The sequence below is a fragment of the Halichoerus grypus genome, chromosome X, assembly GCF_964656455.1.
Source record: "Halichoerus grypus chromosome X, mHalGry1.hap1.1, whole genome shotgun sequence".
Lineage (NCBI taxonomy): Eukaryota > Metazoa > Chordata > Mammalia > Carnivora > Phocidae > Halichoerus > Halichoerus grypus.
Genome location: NC_135727.1, coordinates 72,536,240 through 72,541,574, shown reverse-complemented (window position 1 = coordinate 72,541,574; position 5,335 = coordinate 72,536,240).

Here is a 5,335-nt window from a genome sequence, read left to right as displayed (position 1 = left end):
ATATCTTTTTGAATTTGTGTTTTTGTTTTTTTGTGTTTTCAGGGGGGGTAAATAACCACCAGTGGAATTACTGGATCATATGGGATATCTATTTTTAGTTTTTTGAGGAACCCCCATACTGTTACTCACAGTGGCTGCACCAATTTACATTCCCACCAATACTGCATGAGGATTCCCTTTTCTCCACTTCACCACCAACACTTGTTATTTTTTGTCTTTTTGATACTAGCCATTTTGACTGGTGTAAGGTAATACCTCATCATGATTTTTATTTGCATTTTTCTGATGATGAGTGATGTTGAGCATCTTTTCATTTGTCTGTTGGCCATCTGTGTGTTTCTTGGTCAAGTTATGTAATTCTTTTAAAATATTGTTGAATTCAATTTGCTAATATTTTGTTAAAGATTTTGCTTCTATATTCATGAGGGATATTGATTTGTAGTTTTCTTTTCCTACTATCTGTGTCTAATTTTGGTATCAATGTAATATCAGCCTTACAAAATGAGTTAGGTGTGGGTTTTCTATTTTCAGGGAGAGGTTACAAAGAATTATTGTTAATTTTTCTTAAATGTTTGGTAGAGCTCTCCCATGAAGTCATTTTGGCCTGAAGATTTCTTTTGGGGGAAGTTTTTAATCACAAATTCAATTTATTTGATAGTTATGAGGCTAATCCAATTATCTATTTATATTGTGTGAGTTGTTGTAGTTTGTGCTTTTCTAGGAATTGGTCCATTTCATCTAAGTTGTCAAACTTCTGAGTTTAAAGTTGTTCATAGTATTCCCTTTTCATTCATTTGATGAGTTCAGGGTTTGTAATGGTATCCCATATTTCATTCCTGATATGGGGTGGTGTGTGTCTTCTCTCTTTTTATCATCGGTCTTGCTAGAGGTTAGCCAATTTTATTGATCTTTTCAAAGCACCAGCTTTTTGTTCCATTTGGCTATTTTGAATTTTACTGCTTTCTGCTTCCTTTATTATTTCACTCATTCTGCTTGCTTTTGGGTTTACTTTTTTCTTCTTTTTCTAATTTCTTTCTTTTTTTTTTTTTTTTTAAAGATTTTAGTTATTTATTTGACAGAGAGAGACACAGCGAGAGAGGGAACACAAGCAGGGGGAGTGGGAGAGGGAGAAGCAGGCTTCCCGCTGAGCAGGGAGCCCGATGCGGGGCTCGATCCCAGGACCCTGGGATCACGACCTGAGCCGAAGGCAGACGCTTAACGACTGAGCCACCCAGGCGCCCCCTTTTTCTAATTTCTTATAGTGAAAGTTTAGATTGCTGATTTTACATTTTTTCTCTTTTCTAATGTAAGCATTTAGTGCCATTAAGTTCCTTCTTATCGCTGCTTTAGCTGCATTACAGGGATATGTTGTATTTTCATTTTCATTCAGTTCAATGTGTTATACATACATAACCTATCACCGTATACTGTTGTGAACATTTTACCACTTTAAGTGAAGTGTAGGAAATCTGCCTCCTTTTACGTCCCTCTCTACTCCTCCATATAACTTTCTTAAAAATTTCCTCTACCTCCATAGAGAGCCACATTAAACATTGTTCTAATTTTTGCTTTAACTAACTTAGAAAATTCAAGAGGAAAGGTAATTATATATACCAATATTTTTACTCTTTCCACCATTCCTTCCTCTTTCCTGATATTCCAACATCTATTCTTTTAGCTTTCCTTTTACATTTTAAGGGTTTCCCTTAGCCATTCTTTTAGTGTAGGCCTGTTAGTAGCAAATTCCATAGTTTTCCTTCATCGGAGAATGTTTTGTTTTATCCTTCATTCCTGCAGGTTATTTTTCTGAGATAAAGAACTCTGGTTTGACAGTTCTTTTCTTTTAGCTCTTGAAAGCACTGTGCTACTTCCTTCTGGCTTCTATGGTTTCTAATGTGAAATCTACTGTCATTTGAGTTCTTTTCCTTCATAAGTAATGTGTTCTCTCTTGATGCTTTCAAGATTTTTTTCTTTGTCTTTGGTTTTTAGAAGTTTGATTTGGTGTGTCTTCGTGTGGATTTCTTTGGGTTTATCCTGTTTGGGATTTGTTCAGCTTATTGAATCTGTAAGTTTAGGTCTTTTGCTGAATTTGGGGGATTTGTGCCATTATTTCTTTAAGTAGATTTTCAGCCTTATCTGTATTTTCCTCTCCTTCCATGACATGGATTCCAATGACATGAATGTTAGATCTTTTGTTATAGACCCATAGGTTCCTAAGCCTCTCATTTTTTTCAGTGTATTTTCTCTCTATTGTTCAGATTGAGTAATTTTTGTTGCTCTGCCTTCAAGTTGGACTATTTCCCCTGTCTCCTCTATTGTTTTAAAGCTCATCCATTGAATTTTTCTTTCATTGTATTTTTCCACTCAAAAAAATTCCATTTGGTTCTTCTTTATATCTTCTTTTTCTTTCTTAAGACCCTTTTTTGTTATTTGTTTCAAGTGTTTGTCATTCCCTTCTGAATGCTTTTTATAATGACTGCTTTAAAATCATTGTCAGGTAATTTAATATCTGTGTCAACTTAGTTTGGGCATCCATTGCTTTTCTTTTCTCATTTAAGTTGAGATTTTCCTGGTTCTTGGTATGACAGGATATTTTTTATTGAAACCTGGATATTTTGTGGATTATTCGATGAGACTCTGTATCTTATTTAAATCTTCTGTTTTAGTAGGAGTCCTCTAACTCTGCACTAGCAGAAGAAGAAAGATACTCCCAGGTTGGGGTGAAAGTCCAGGCTCCCCACTCTGCCTCCTTTGATTTCCCAGGGTGGGGAGGAGTGCCTCATTACAGCTAAGTAGATAATAGGATTTCAGGATCCCCACTAGATATCTGCTGACAGTGGGAGCGGAGAAGGCTTCATCGCCACCAGGCAGGGATAAAAGTCTGAGCTCCCCACTCAGTCTTTTCTGATACCACCCCAGTCAAGGAACAGGGGAAAGGATTGGGGCATCTTGTTACAGCCTGGTAAGGATGGAAGTCTAGGCTCACCAACTAAGCCTTTGTTGTCATGGGTATGGGTGGAGACAGTTTTTTTCTGTAGTGTAAGGTTGGAGTAGAGTGACCACTGTCTAAAATTTTCTGTCTTGCTATACTGCTCCTTTTCTGGTCCTTTGGTCAAAAGAGTACAAGTTTTTGTTGGAACTGTATCTTTTAATTTTTTGTCTGTTTTTGGCTATGCTCTTTGGTGTTTCTGTTTGCTGGCTTCTCCAGCACCCAGGAAACTCACCACCATATTGTTCCTTGGGTGTCAAGTTCCTTAACTGGTCTGCCTTCTTCTCTCCACCTTTCATATTCTTCTTATGTTTGTTTTATATATAACATCCAGAATTTTTAGCTGTATGTAGCAGGAAGAATCAAGAGAAATGTGTCTATTCCTGTCATCTAGAACCAGAAGTCCTCCTTTGTTACCTTTTTCTCCCATTTAAGAAGGACCATAAGGAGAACCACAAATATGCTCTGATTTGGCTTTTACAAAAGGAAGGAGGAAAAGAGGAAATAATTTACAATACTCAACTCTTCAACTGTAATTAGTGAGTGACAAATTGCTCATAACACCCAGAGTGTCTTGACAATGAGATTGAGAAGATCTGGACTCTAGTTCTCAGAAAGGAAGATGTTGAGACAGTGATTTCATTTTAATACCTGCAGAGATCAACCCCCTCTCATCCTTTAAAGTTGCTTCCAGCCTTTCCCCTTACCCATGCCTACCCCATTTCTGGTTCGGGACAGTTTTAGGGGTGTGCCCACAGAACCTTGGGCCCTGGCCTCCTCTGTCCTGTGAGTATGGGCATAGGGCACAGGTAAAAAGTTCAGGTCTAATGCATCCTTCCTGGCCTTGTCCCTGGGGCTACCGTGTATAGACTCTCACCTCCAGAGGCTTTGGCCCTTAGGATCATCCCTCTTCTTCATTTATAGGCTGTCTTTTTATTCTCAGCTCCTTCTCTGCAGGACACCCCCCACACACACACATACTACCCACTCCCTAATGGCTCAGGGAAGCACATTCCATACTCCTTCTTGGGGCTGAAGCCAATGAAGTGGTGGCAGCTGTTCAAGAATGCAGGTTGTGTGTGTGTGTGTGTGTGTGTGTGTGTGTGTGTGTGTGTGTGTTTAGGGGGAGGGCCTGCCTGCCTGGTTGGCCTGGAGCTGGGGGTGGGGATCCCCCAAAGGGCCACAGTTTTGAGGGCTGTTGAAAGAGCTGGGAGTTGAGGCCAATGAGAGGGCAACAGCATGTGTCATCTCTACCCCTAGAGGCTTCAGTCTGGGGTGGGAGCACAGATACTTATTCCCTGTCTACTTCAGTCCTGGAATTACTGACATCACTGCAGTCCTTCCTTCGAGGATGTTTGGCAAATGTCTTGTGGGGCCAAACCTACCATAGAGCCTTGGTTGACTAGGCTCATTGGGACCAGACTTTTGCCTGCACTGTAGCCTCAGTTCTTCCACTAGCAAAATGGGAGCAATATTTTAGGAACCTTTAAGTTCTGGTTTCAGGGGCTTCTTTGAAAGTTCTGTCAATTCTATCCTGGCATATTCCCAAATCCCAAATGACCTGATGACCCCTTTAACTGGGTACATAACCATTATTGTGACTGTACTGACAAACTAGCCATTGTTGGTTTTTTAAATACGGATTTGAATCTGCCATAGAAAATATACTTAAAAAAAAAAAAAAACCAAACTCCCCACCACACATTTTCGCATGCTTTGATTTTTGGACTTGCCCACGGACCACTTAAAGGCCCCACAGACCACCACTATTCCCTGGACCACCCCAGAGAACTGCTGTCCCAAAGGAGGTCTGTGAATGAGCCTTGGAGACTGAAGTGGGGCCTGGGGAGATGGCTTGGGGAGGAAATTGACCTGGGACAAGGAAGTGAGTCAGGGTGGCAAGCAGCAGAACTCTGGTGGGGGAGAGGCATCAGCCCTCAGGCCTGCCCAGATATGTCAAATGGGAAATGGGCTGGGTAGCTGTGAATGGAAGTCAGACTCTGGGTGGAAGAAGGCACCAGGCTAACTTGCTCAAGGGGTGGATCACAAAGGGAGGAAACCTCAGATGGAAAGCTTAGCCCTCCTGCCAGCTGTGTATGGGACAAACAGATACACAAAAATCAGAGTTGTAGAGGGAGCCTAGAAAAGCTCTGAGCTCAGGAATTCCCCACTCTTGCAGGAAAGCCCAGCACCCTCAGAGGGGTACTATTCATTTATCCATTCATTCAACAATAATTCACCCATCTACTATGGGTTTGGCCCTGTACTAGATGTCAGGGGTACAGCTGTGAGCTAAATAGGGCCCACTCTCAAGGGACCTCCAATCAGTGGGGAAGACAGGTAAAC